General features: G+C 41.1%; 1 protein-coding gene across 2 annotated transcripts in view; it reads right to left on the minus strand.

Annotated features, from left to right (window-relative positions):
• Positions 1-14,626, minus strand: part of plxdc1 (plexin domain containing 1) — a 935,956-nt gene that overhangs the window by 568,854 nt on the left and 352,476 nt on the right. The window lies entirely within an intron of this gene.

Consider the following 14,626-nt stretch of genomic DNA (forward strand, 5'->3'; position numbering starts at 1 on the left):
AAAATCTAGTGCAGTTGTTTAAACATACATTTTTAAGTTAAAATAACAATTTAAGTTGTTCATTCAACTTTCAGTCTAGTTGAGGACAAGAAAACTTAAAATGTATTGTTGTCTGGACAATCTAGTTATCTCTACTCACAAAAATAAGTTGAAATAACTAAATTGCAAAAATATTTTTTACAGTGTAGAGCTACATTCGATTTCAATTCTGTAATACATTTTACAACCAAACAGATTACCACTTGGCTACTGGGGGGGGGGGGGGGGGGTTACTATGTCAAACAAATGCCTTTGCTTAGACATACACTGTTAAAAATTACCAGCATTTCACAATAATTAACAGTATTATTTTACAGTAACTTGTTGTAATTAAGTTTCCCTGTAATATCCCAATGAATACCTGTAAAAATTTCAGTATCCTTGGATTTTACAGCATTTAACTCTTATTTTACAGTAAAATCTTGTAATCTAAAACCTGCTGTTATATCACAACAAGGTCTGTAATATCACAGCAACACAGTGAACAAAATTAAGGATTTCACAGCATTAAACAGTATTATTACAGTGAAATATTGTATTGAAATATGCCCTGGGAAGTCACATGACATAACCGAACTGTTTTGAACTGAAGGCGCCATCGTGTCCCTCTTCCGGGCTGAATGGAGAAGGTGAGCAGCATGCATGTTTGCAGCACTTACACCCATGTTATTTTAATATGATAATTATTTACTTTCAAATAAACGTTTATCGCATGACACAGTTCACATTTTGTTAGCAAGTGCCCGGAATTGTTGAAAGTTCTCTCACAGCATTTGCTAATAGTAATGTTAGTAATGACGAGAGTTTCGCTATTGAGAATGAGGACATACTCATAGGTAGCTTGCGGTCACGTGACGAATTGAGCCCGTCCACCATTTTGGGAGGATACGCTATCGGTTGCCAGGGGCAACAGTGCAAGAGCAATACAGAGACGGAGCAGGAAAGACGGCTCGAGGAATTATAATAGAAATTACGAGAAAATTAAGAAGAAATGGAGATGAATGCGGCAAAAGAAAAGGGTCCTTACAGGGAGAAACTTACTACCAATGCCAAACATTTTTTTTTTTTTTTTTTTTACTTTTAAAATTTAAAATACGAAAAAACTGTAACACATGGTTGCTACGGTTTCCACGACAATCGTGTGAGACACTGGAGCAGTTTTTTTACACATCAGTGTTTTCCAGGCATTCTAAAATAGTGCGACAACATCCTCTACTAAGTTACCAATACAAACAATGAACGGCGCTGGCGGGTATCCTCCCAAAATGGCGGAAAGGGGAGGATGACGCGGTCTCTGAGGGCGGGGCGCTGTGTCGTGACGACATCTCCTCATTCTCGACAGATCTGGTGTTTGTAAAGTTTATAAAACCAATGATGGGACAAACATTACTATTTATGTGTGCACATTTCTGTAGGGGTGTAACGGTACACGTATTCGTATTGAACCGTTCGGTATGAGGCTTTTGGTTCGGTAACTTACGCATTACAAACCGAACGGTTGGACCATTTTTCCTGCCGACCAAAATTTAGTTATTTCAAATGTAGGCGCGCGGTAAGCGCGCTCAACATCCAGTGGCGGATCTACGGGGTGGCAGCTGCCACCCCTGGGATACAGTCTTGCCACCCATGTTGCCACCCCATTTATATAATATTTTTTTAAGTATATTTTGTTCATAGCCTACACGTTGAAGGCCAGGGAGACCCGCACCAAACTCCTCTCAAAGTACTCAAACAGAAATAGCCGATTTAGAATCCCCTCCCCCTCACTCACAATGGTTTCACCCAGAGCCATAGAGAGAAAGAGTTGCGACACTCCCATAGACCTCCGTTGTAAACAATGGCGGCGCTTTTAACCGCCTACTTCCGGGATTAGAATATCGGAATAGTTCCAAACACTGTCATTTTGGCGTTGGACACCATTCACTTACATTGCAGCGCGTCGAGTTGTTCCAGAGTTAAGTTGTTGAGATATCGACCTCTTTTGAATTGTCAACTGTCTATATTGTATCAGAGGCCCTTTGCGATGCTTATACTGGTCTTCATTTGTACATGCACAGCGTAATTATTTATATTTTATGTTGGATGTTTCAACCAATTTTCAAGCACTGCGCTAGCTAGTTAGCTAGCGCGACTTCGTCAGCTGTCACTGTGACAGTAAGAGTTCGGTAATGAATCGCTACCACCTTTATAGCAACTTTTATTTAATTTAATTTTTTGGGATATACTAACTTTTCATTATGTTTTATTGTCTTGAGTGAAGCGGCTTGTGAGAACAATGCTGGACCTCTAGGATTGTTATGGGATCACCAGTCCTGTCTGTTTCATGGATCACCTGCCCCTGGTTTTTGTTTTTCTTGTTCACACACAAGCACACATTTTTGTTGTCTGTCATTGTTTAATAAAAAATATTTAAGCGAACTCTGAACGGACGGCCACGGCAGACCTCTTTGCGTGATCACGAAGGTGTAATGGCTGAATCAAAATTTATAAGCAAAATCACGGGAATCAATAGCCTAATACAGCCCAGTTGTGCTAAAATAAATATCATGAGACGTCCATCATCAGATGAATGATATGGAAAAGTTAAGTTAGAGCCGCTAAAGCCAGTGCTACTACCCATGCGAACATGAACACTATGCTTTTCCCTCCAAAAATATAGCCTAAAACTTATCTCCAAATGCAAAACTGACATTAACAAAATGCAATAATGCAATAACAGCTGAAAAAGTACTTGGGTGTGTGTTTTATTTTATATTTACCGTTCAATAATGCAATCGCTGCTGTCTGTCCCATAGAAGAACATGACAGCCAGCGTGTGTTTTGGAACTATTGCGGCTTACATGAACCACGTGACAGCCATAGCGGCGACATCAAAGAGTGTCGCAACTCTTTCTCTCTATGGCTCTGGTTTCACCCATCGCCAGCACGACAACGACCCCCGCGAAATTTCACCAGTGGCAGCCTGGACAGTGCATATGTTTGCAACTCTGCAGTACCCTGATAAGCAGCAGTGAGTTTTTAGAGGTAAGTTTGACACCAAGTCGAAAAAGTCCATAAGCAGACAGTTAACCCTGCCTGCAACAACCACATTGTTACGTCATTTACATCCGCAGTACTTTGTTGTTTCGTCAAATTTTTCTATGATCGTCAGTCAGGTCAGATAAGGGTCTAACGAGTCTAGCTCGTCTGTGTTTAACTCCCTGAGGTCGGATGACGCGCGGGCGCGTCAACTCGATGTTTACTAAATGTTTCTATTAATATCTCCGCAATTGACCCTTCGCAGGGAGCTTGATTGACAGGCGATCTAACCTATCATAATCCGCCATCCGCCATTTTGTCCGACAAAGCAGTCAGGAGAGATAGCAGATTAACATGGGAGAATTTGAACTTGAAAAACGGAATGTACTGACGCCTTTCCGCGGTTAAAACAACATTCCTTCTTATGTTCATTCATGTTTATTTGATGCTATATATTAACTAGAAGGAAGAGATGATCGGTTCACGAGCAGCTTTAACTGATGCTCTACAGCAGGGATAGGCAACTCCGGTCCTGGAGGGCCACTGTCCTGCAGAGTTTAGCTTCAGCCCTGATAAAAACTCACCTGCCTGTATCTATCTAGTAATCCTGAAAACACTGATTGCCTTGTTCAGGTGTGTTTAATTAGGGTTGGAGCTAAACTCTGCAGGACAGTGGCCCTCCAGGACCGGAGTTGCCTATCCCTGCTCTACAGCGATCTGTCAGACACATTTAAGAGCCACAAAACGGTATGTATCGTTTAAATTTCTTTTAAAAAATGACCACATTTGAAAGGTGAGACTTTGTTTATTATGTCTAATATCAAAAGTAACCGAAAAGTAACCTGGTCCGTCCTGTCTGTCAGCGTGTTGTCAGTCTCCTCTCTGCTCCGCGATGTATTTTTCACTGCGTGAGAACATGGTGTGGCGTGAGAGCAGCGTAGCTTGTCGGGCATAGCGACAGTAACTAAGGGGGGCGGGTCTCTGCGAAGGGTCAAATTGTGCAGCACACATATGGTTTTGATTTTGCCGTAATCGATAGATTCTCAGCTTCAACGTGCTTATTCTCGCGAGATCGTACGTGATTCCCACAGAGAACAAGCGGGAAGACAACATGGTCGTTCACCTTAGGTCGGATGGCGCGCGGCCGCGTTCACTCGGTGTTTACTAAATGTTTCTATTAATATCTCCGCGATTGTGCAGTACACATAAATGGTTCTGATTTTGCCGTAATCGATAGATTCTCAGCTTCAACTTGCTTATTCTCGCGAGATCGTACGTGACTCCCACAGAGAACGAGAGGGAAGACGGCATGGTCGTTCACCTTACTATGCGTTCACACCGGACGCGAATAGCGCGTCAAATTCGCGCCGGCCGCGTTTAGTTATACGCTTGACCACTTTGTGTTAATTCGCGCGTTAAGAGCAAAATTGACGCGCGTAAAAACAAAAGTTTGAAGCGAAATTTACACGCGTCAGAGGCGAAAGTTTCGAAACCCGTTGGCAGCCATCTTGCAACACACAGCAGCCATCTTGCAATAAGGCCGCGAAATTAAAAATAGGCTACTACTGTGTTATTGTGTCACGAAATGTAGTTTTAAGAGTTGTTCAGTCGAGAATGTAGTTGTTTAAAGCTCAAATCTGTGGTTTATTTATAAAGAGAGCGCCTATTTCAAACGTTTGATCTGACGTTTTCGGGTTGTGTGAGATCCAGGCGATCACCGGGCGCTCGCGCTCATGTAACCCGCCTGGAACAGCCTAACCTCGGCTAGTCCTCCTGTCTTTGTGTAATTTCTCCTTTTTCTTTTCTTTTCTTTCCAGGTCATCAGAGGGTGAGGTTAACCATCCTGTTCAGTGTCAGGCTAAAGGCCCTTTCACACTGGATGCGTAACGAAAAAGCGAATAGTTCGTGTGCGAATAGTTCGCGTCAAAACCCATCACATGAGCCGCGTAAACACGGTCTCTATCTCTGTCTTTGATGATTAGCTTTCTATCCCAAATGTAGTTTAGCCTGCTAGCCTACACAGCACAGGACTATACAACAACTAAAACTATCACACAACATACTCACAGTCGTGATAACCGAGTTGGTTGGCAATGCTACGCCACACAATCATTGTCCTTGTAGTATGTGTTTGGCTGAAGTCTTTTCTGTCGCCGCAAAAGGGAAAAAAAAATAGACATCGAAACGAAAAAAAAATAAATCGTTTTTTCGCCGCAGCACATTCGCGTTCGGTGTGAAAGCACTCATTACACAAACAGCTGATCAAAAAATAAAACCATCGCGCGAATTATTCGTGCGTAAAAATCGCGTCCAGTGTGAAAGGGCCTTAAGAGTGAGGAGAAATAGATTAGGTAGGTGACTAGTTAAAATGCACCACAATGTTCAACTGTAAATTTGTTGGCTGTGAGCATGTGTCTGAGAATGTGTGTAACTATGTTCAGCACACAAAACTGCATAGCAATGCCCCCAATTATCACTACCAGTGTGGGGTCCCTGACTGCTCACGGAGGTACAGAAAACACACAGGACTGCAAATTCATATGTATAGGCAGCATAGGTCCTACCTGCAGGCTGCTGGGCCTATACTGCCTGGCACATCAGCTCTACCACCTGACACATCAGCTCTACCACCTGACACATCAGCTCTACCACCTGACACACCCTTGAAATGTCTGTTTGAGGCTTGTGCATTTAAGTGTGACACTATGGCCTCTCTTATTAAGCATTTGAAGACGCACATAAGGGGAGGAATGGTAACTAGATGTCCATTTAGAGGTTGTGATTGCACGTTCACACACGTGATGACTTTTGCTTCACATATTTCCAGAAAACATAGGTGTGCAGAGGGTTCAGTTTTAGATGACCTTGTTTTAGACAAGTCTATTGTTACAGAGCCGTTGCCAGGACCCAGTCAGTCATATTCAGAGGCTGCCGAGGAACATAATGAACCACAAATGCCATTAGCTGTCGACGAAAACCTATTTTTACAGAACCTTACACTTTTCTACCTGAAATTGCAATCTAAGCTACTCTTACCAGCAAGCACAATTCAAACCATTATTGATGGCTTTCAAAGTGCTCATGAACTTGGCCTGTCCAATTCCCTAAACATTCTGAGTGAGAAGCTAAAAGAACTCGGAATCCCTCAGGCCACTATAAGCAGCATCACTGAGGAAATGAACAGAGATGATCTACTCACACTCTATAACAGGGGAATGCTCAGTACAGATGCAAAGAGGAAGGCTGCTTTTAAAGAGTGTTTTAACTATGTTCATCCTGTTCCTTTGCTCTTGGGCAATGATGAAAATGACAAAGAATGTTTTGCTCAGTATGTTCCTATACGTGAGACATTGGTGACACTTTTCAAAAATGAGTCTCTACGCAAACAGTATACCATGACACGTTTGCAGCCATCTACTGATGCTGTCTATCAGGATGTCAAGGATGGAGAAGGCTTTCAAAGTAATCCAATGTTGAAAGCTGACCCTTCTTCACTTGGTTTAATACTGTACCAAGATGCCTTTGAGGTTGTCAACCCCCTGGGCTCAGGGAAAAAAAAGCACAAGGTTTTAGCAGTTTACCTAACTCTGACTGACATTTTGCCTCACAATAGATCTTCTATTGATCAGATGCAACTTGTTCTGTTATGTAGGGAACATGACTTTAAGTATTTTGGGGTAAATAAAGTTTTTGCTCCCCTGATTGAGGACCTCAAAATTCTGGAGCAGAGAGGTGTAGTCACATCTGATGGCATTGTACTAAAGGGCTCTTTGGTTGCCATTGCAGGAGACAACCTGGGATCCCATTGTATTGGGGGATTCTTGGAGAACTTCAGTCGGTCTACTTATTTTTGTCGTTACTGTGAGGTGTGTAGAGGTGATTTCCTGACTAATCCTATATTGTGTGGTACCAAAAGAACAGCCCAATCATACGCAAGTAATTTGCAAGAGCAGGAAACTACTGCCACTGACTCTGTATGTGGCATCAAGTTTGACTCTCCTTTCAATCAGCTTTCACATTTCCATGTTTGCCAGCCTGGCCTACCACCATGTCTAGGCCATGACTTATTTGAGGGAGTCATAGCTTATGACCTTCCATTATATATTCGCCATTTAGTTGAGGATAATCATTTTACATACCTGCAGTTAAACAGGTGTAAGAACCAGTTCAGATATGACGTTAATGATGGTAAGGACAAACCAGCAGACCTCTCTCCCAGCAGTGACAAGCTCAGTGGGCATGCAGTTCAGAACTGGTGTTTGCTTAGACTTCTCCCACTCATGGTGGGTGACAGGATTAAAGATCCGTGCGAAAATGAGGTGTGGCAAATCATTTTGCAGCTGAGGGAGATTGTTGAGCTCATCTGTGCACCGGTCATTACAGAGGGCCAGGTTGCGTATCTTAAAGTCCTCATAGAGGAGTACATAGACAACAGGACAAGGCTTTTCCCCAATGCCCCCCTCAGACCAAAGCACCATTATCTGTGCCACTATCCATCTCTCATCATTCACTTTGGCCCACTTATTCGCCTATGGACACTCCGATTTGAGAGCAAACATACATTTTTTAAACAGTGTGCCAGAAAATTGCACAATTTTAAGAATTTGTGCAAAACTCTAGCAGAGAGGCACCAACTTCTACAAGCGTACTTGAGTGCAGGAAACTTGTTCCCTCCACTTGTACAAGCAGAAAAGGGGACTGATTTTCATGTTGACGATTACAATGACAGAATCAGGGCATCTGTAGCCAGTTGTCCATTCCAGTTACAGTTGGCACAGGCTTGTAACTATGTTACAGTCAAAGGCACAGATTACAGAAGGGGAATGTACATTTTACTAGAGAACAGTGATGAAGGGCTTCTTGTGGGGAAGATTATGCTAGTTATTGTTGTTCATTATTCGGTCTATTTTGTCTCAGAGAAACATACTTTTGTAAAGTTATGTGACACAGGTGTGTACTGTGACCTAGGAGTGTCCCAAGACAATTATGTGTGCATTAAGCAGGAAGATCTACTAGACTACTATCCTCTTTCAGCATACAATGTGTATGATCAGTCCCTTATTGCTCTCCACCATTCTTTTCCAGAGGCAGTATGAGCAGGGAGGAAAGTGAGGATACAGGATATGTGAGGAGAGACGTGAGTAGTAGAGCAGGCTAGTCATAGCAAACAAAGTTTGTTTGTTTTTTTTTGTTGTTTTTTTGGTAGCCTTGAATAAAGTTGATTTTGTCTTTAATTTGCTTTGTTGATTGAACAGACTATAGTAGGAAATATGCATACAGTGTAGGGATGGCAAAAATGAGAAATTAGTGTTTCATGATTCACTACTTAATGAGACTAGGTCAAGGAAGCAGTGTGGTCATACTTGCCTGGTCTCCCTGATGACCTTCTTACCACCATGCTGGATGAGCTTGGGGTCGAGTCTATTGAAGATCTGACCTTGGTGGAGGAGAGGGATCTGGTGAAATACCTCAAACCTATCCAAAGTCGGAAGTTAATGAAGGGCTTCAAGGATGGTAAATTCATCTGTTCACCCATAACACTTTTCACTCTTTCATGTCACTGAACTAGGGCCTTAGAACATTGGCACAACTGGTAGACAATATACTTTGTATGTAGTCCCAAGCTCACAAATTGGTTACCTGTCAAATACTATTGGATGAAGTGATTAATCTCAGGTGTGCAGCACAGCTTATAGACCTTATTCATGTGTGTGGCATTTGTTCAGTGTGACGTAATGGGTTGGGGAAATGTATAATAGGCATAAAAAATTATAATTGGAATTACAAGCTCATCAAAACTGGGCTGTTTTTCACTGCTGTTGTTTTCACATCTGGAAATGCATAGAAGTGAATGCAGCTGATGCTTATTACTTGCATGCATTTCCAAACTTAATAACAATAGCAGTGAAAAACAATCAGACCCTGTTATGATGAGTTTGTAATTCCAATAGTGTATTGGCCTGTTATTTTAACTATTGTTTTTTTAAGTGACATTATCAGAGCAATCTTTTAACATGAGTCAATGGACACTTCTGCGTTCTCCTAACCCATTATGTCAGATTCGAACAAATGGCACTTGCGTGAATAAATTCGAATTGCTTCATCCAATAGTGCTGACAAGAAACCAATGTGTGAGCTTCCTCCAGGAAGTACTGGAGCAGGACTACAGTTAAGCACACAGTCTATTGACCCATAGCCCTACATCTTGCCCTATCTTAATTAATAAATAGTTTTTGTGCCTTCTAGGACTTGTTACTCTTAATATGGATTTGGTCTCTGCTCCTGATCCAAGTGCTCCAAGTTCCCCAACTCCATGTTCTCCAAACACAACATTCCAGCCTCCAAATCAGCTGTTGCCCAGCCCTCCAAGCACGTCAAGCGCTTCACAGCCTGGCGTACCATGGCATGTTGACTTTCGTCTCAACTGGGACCAGGTGTCATCAGCCATTCGACTTAGAGTGGAAAAAGAAGAAAGACCATTGCCAGACGAGAGAAAGGCCTTCGTGGTCGTGCTCGTGGACCAAATGATGCAGCACGACCGCAACCCAACCAGAGCCATGTGCCACAGCGTTGTGAGAAACATTGTCAGGTAGGGATGGGGCTATTATCAATATTAGCTGTCAGTTAATCCCCAGCCCCACCCCCTTCAACTGTTTGTAACTTTCACTGATTCATTCCCTGCACCTATGATGTAACAAGGGTGCAAAAGTGAAGACTTTGTAAACATGGTTTGTTTAAACAGTGCTAGTATATTCAAGAAAACCATACTAATTCACATGTTTTTATGAAGGTCTTGTTCAGCCTGATGGGTTTTTTTTTTTTGGTCTTGTTCAGCCTGATGTTTTTTTTAAGCGTGGTTCTTTCCTTTAAGTAATCCTTACATTAGCTGTACGCTTCTGTCGTAAGTGCCACAATGGTGACATGTTTTCTATTTATCCCACCCACATTTTCAGGAGCCATCCAAAATCATTTGGCGACATTGGCAAGCACGGTGATACTGCTGGAGACGGATGCCACTCTCTTCTGCAACAAGTAAAAACGAGAGTGGAGTACAAAAATAGGAATAATACTCTTGCTCAACGCCGCAGAGAAAGAAGACCGCGCACGGGAATGGCAGGAGAGGCCAGACTGGCAAGAGGTCCTGTTGACCAATATGGGTATGTGGCAATATACATGTAAAGTCTGTCAATGTTTGTTCGAAAGCATTGTATATGACCATGAATAACCTTGAAACAGGACAAAACATACTTTTCTCTTGACTATTTTATTGACACTTTGACATGGACCCTTTTCACAGCAAGCATGTTGCGATGTTAATAGTGTAGTAAACACGTGCAATTAACTGTGATTATGGCCTTGTTCCATTTAGGATTTAGCTGAGCCAGGGCGCTGATATTGTTCATAGTGGCTCTCTGGCATGCATGGTTGTGGTACACTAAATACCTTGACCTTAAAGAAATATTCCACCATTTGGGGAATTAAGCTCATTTTCCACCACCCCTCGAGTAAAACAATTGATTTTTACCTTTCTCCCGTTCATCCAGCAGTTCCCTGAGTCTGGCGATACCACGTATAGCTCCAGCCTAGCATAGATCATTGGATCAGATTAGACCATTAGCATCTCGCCCTCAAAGTGACTAAGATTTCTGGAATTTTTCCTATTTAAAAGTTGTCTCTTCTCAAGTTAGTAGAATGCAACGGGGACTACTTTCAGGTGCTGCGTGATATCACTGCGCCCATGGTACGTTTGCAACATTATTACGCCAGAATGAGAGTATAGTTCCATGTCAGATCAGCCTAGAAAATTGCCACGTTTCATTTTCCGTTAGTTTTATTGCACGTTCTAACTTGAGAAGAGACAACTTTTAAATAGGAAAAATTCCAGAAATCTTAGTCACTTTGAGGGCGAGATGCTAATGGTCTAATCTGATCCAATGATCTATGCTAGGCTGGAGCTATACGTGGTATCGCCAGACTCAGGGAACTGCTGGATGAACGGGAGAAAGGTAAAAATCAATTGTTTTACTCGAGGGGTGGTGGAAAATGAGCTTAATTCCCCAAATGGTGGAATATCCCTTTAATTAGTTTGATAATAGTGTTTACAACATTTTTTCTATTACACTGTAACATAACTTCTGTGTGATGGGTCTATTTAGACAGTCACAACAAGGAATCAAACTGCTGACCCTTCAGTCATGAGACGACTTGCTCCAACTTCTGAGCTATAACCGTCCCCGATAGTATTGTTACCCTGTGATGCCCACTCCTAGGTGTGTCAGGTGGGGCCCAGCAGATTTGCCAGAGGGGGAGACCGAGGCAACGTTGAAGAATATGAAGAGGGATCTGCTGAACATCTACTCAGGCATGCCATCTACTGTCTTTTTGGGTCATTTTGTTTAGACTTTAGTAATTGGTCAAGATCTGAACACTGTGTGTGTTGGGCGGCTACAAGACCAAATTGTTACTTGGGTACTAACAATACATTTGTATGTCTGTATACACAGAGGAAGGAATGAGTGGGGCAGAGAGAGCAGAACCAATGATGGAAAAGACATACGTCATCCTGCGGAAATACCTTAACAAAGTGCCTGCTGCAGCGATGTCTGAGATCAAACAGGAATGGCCATTTCTCTTCTCTCAGAAATGCCTATTCTCACACTTTGGCCTCCTGACGGACGTCAATGTCCTTCAGAAGCTACAGGAGGCAATTAGTCGACGAGGACAGACCATCCTGGATTACTGTGCAACACTGGACAACCCCAAGATCCGTGATGTTCTGGCCTGCTTTGATCCAGACTCTGACAAGGCTGCCTGCATCCTGCTGCTCCTAATGTTGTACTTCAAAGAGCCGAAAGAGAGTTTGATGCTTGAAGTTGATGTAAGATTTTTTTATTCAAATAGTTAAAATGCAAAATGAGTGATTACATAATCAACATTTACCTTGCATGATTTACTACCTCTGACCAATGAACAATATTTATCCTTTATCCTAAATCCATGCTATTGTGTGTTAACTATGTTACAGCTATGTGCCACTGCTGTGGACGTCAATACTACAGAACTCCCCAGCACCCCCTGCTTGATCATTCAAGGTAATGTTAGTTTGATCTAGTATCGACATTTTTAACTCATTATTTTGTTATCATTCTAGAAGTCTACATGACCACAATAAATAATAATAAATAATTATAATAAGAATTACATTTGTATAGCCCTTTGTATCTTAAGCAGATTGCAAAGTGCTCATAACACATAATGTTGTATCTGTTCATTTCAGGTGACATGATGAAGCCCTCTGGATGGCTTATATCCATCGAGGGACGTGTCGTGATTGGCCCACACCCTTTCTTTTTACACGGATTAGCTGCTTTCTTCAGCAGCTATTATGTCTTCAACATTGAGTATCCTGCCGCTGGATCGTCGACGCTGGAGTTCATTCAAAGGTATTTTATAAAGATCACATTTAATCTTGTAATTCACATTATAGTACAGGCTTCCAACTCAATGATTGTCTTGAGGTCTAAAATGCTGACAAACGAGGTACCTGAGGCTAGCCTGGTGAGACCATCCTGATCTCGCGAACTCATTCAATTTCGCTCTGCAGATCAGTCTGGGTTTCTACACGTTATGCTGACAAATACCTGCCGGTCCAATCACAGCTATTTATTTTGTTTTGGGGCAGGCTATGTGATGATGATTTCGAAACGTCTATTGCGAAATGCGAATGTATTGAATGAAGTAGATGAAATTTTCTTTAAAAGCAGAACAAAATGCTCTTAGGCCCTTAATTGAAAAGGATGTGTTTGTCATACTTTCAACAGGGTTTGGTTTTAATTTACCAACTGGTCAATTGCGTGAAGATGTATTTCAGTGGCAGCGCACGTTGATATGGCCTCTCATAGTAGAAAATCAACCACTTTGCCTCAGGCAAACCTAACCTGAGGCACATTGGCTAAAAATGGCTAAAAAAAATTATGGTGAGAGTAAGATCTAACAAGTTTTGATTATAAATCTATTAGGGTTTGATGTGGGGGAAAAGCACAGCAAAAAGCACACCTTGATAAATGCTGTCTGCAATACATACTGTAAGTCTATTTAAAACTGAAACTATCTTTGCTTTATTAACAGGTGCTTCCTGGGCATCAATCCTGATAGAGGCTCAAAGACCAAGAAGCGGACAACAATGAACCCTCATGTGAGCACCCTTTTGAGGAAACTTGTTGACTTTGAGTGGGCATCATAGTTTTTTTTACAGTGGTAGTTGTCAGGCTCAGTTTTGAGTAGCCTTGTTCTTTTTGTAATTTTCCAACATTTATTACTGTTATTGTGACACAGCAGTTGAATTGTGAGACAGTTGAATTGCAAGTTTGCACAATTTCTCTGCATTTTAAGATGGCTTTATTACTGTTATTGTGACACAGCTAGTTGAATTGAGAGACAGGTTGTTGTGTTGCAAGTTTGCACAATTTTTCTGCATTTTAAGATTTCTTGAAGTTCTTGGCATCTGCTGTACATGGAAAATATGTATTTGTCAATAAATATGCCATTGGGCTAACATTGACTGTACCTCAGAGTTGTTTGTTGGGGGGAGGGGGTTAATTGTACAATGATTGTAAATTCACAGTAAATGGAAGCTTCATCTACATTACTTTTACAGTAAGTTACTGGGCAATTTTAGCATGACTTCCACAGTATACATTGTAAATTCACAGTAAATTGTCAACTTGTACATTACTTTCACAGTACACACTGTAAAAGTACAGGGCCTTGTTGTAATGATGTACAGCAAAATATTGTAGTTCCCCAGTAATGTACTGTAATATCACAGTAATTGCTTTGTCATTGAAGCTGTGAAGTTACAGTATACAGTTGTGCTTTTACGACAATGCATTGTAATATCACAGATATAAAATTACAGTAAATTGCTGTGAGTATATTTCACAGTATATTGCTGTAATCCTTACTGTGAAAGTCATGCAAAATTTATCCAATTATTTATTGTAAATTCACAACGAAAAATTTTGCAGTGTAGTAAACCTACGGTGACGCATTGCTGCCACATACATATTATTGTTTCCCCCCCTATTATGTCGTAACAACGAGATCTTATGTCGTTTTAACGACATTTTTTCTCGTAATAATGAGATCTTATGTCGTTTTAACGACATCTTTTCTCGTAATAACGAGATGTTATGTAGTTAAAACGACATCTTTTTTTGCCCTTATACGGACATGTGTAGTCATGTACAAAATATGCCTTTATCCACAAAATTGACAGCCTATCGCGCCTTTATCACACGTTCAAAACGCTTAAGCAAATAGTAGCAGCCCCCAATCATGCAAAATTAATCAATGAGGCCCTTTTTTGAAAATATATTTTATATAGGCTTTTTTATATTTTATATATGTTTTTTTTTTTTTTTTATATGATATATTATATAGGCCTAATAAGATTTATTTTTGTTAATAGGCTATATCTTCATTACCTAGAGATATAATTAAACAAAAAGTAGTCAAAACACATCAAACATAACATAAGTTGTTTATTTTTTACAGCATTGTGTTCTTA

This window comes from Abramis brama, assembly GCF_963993115.1.
Source record: "Abramis brama genome assembly, chromosome: 14".
In the NCBI taxonomy this organism is placed as follows: Eukaryota; Metazoa; Chordata; class Actinopteri; order Cypriniformes; family Leuciscidae; genus Abramis; species Abramis brama.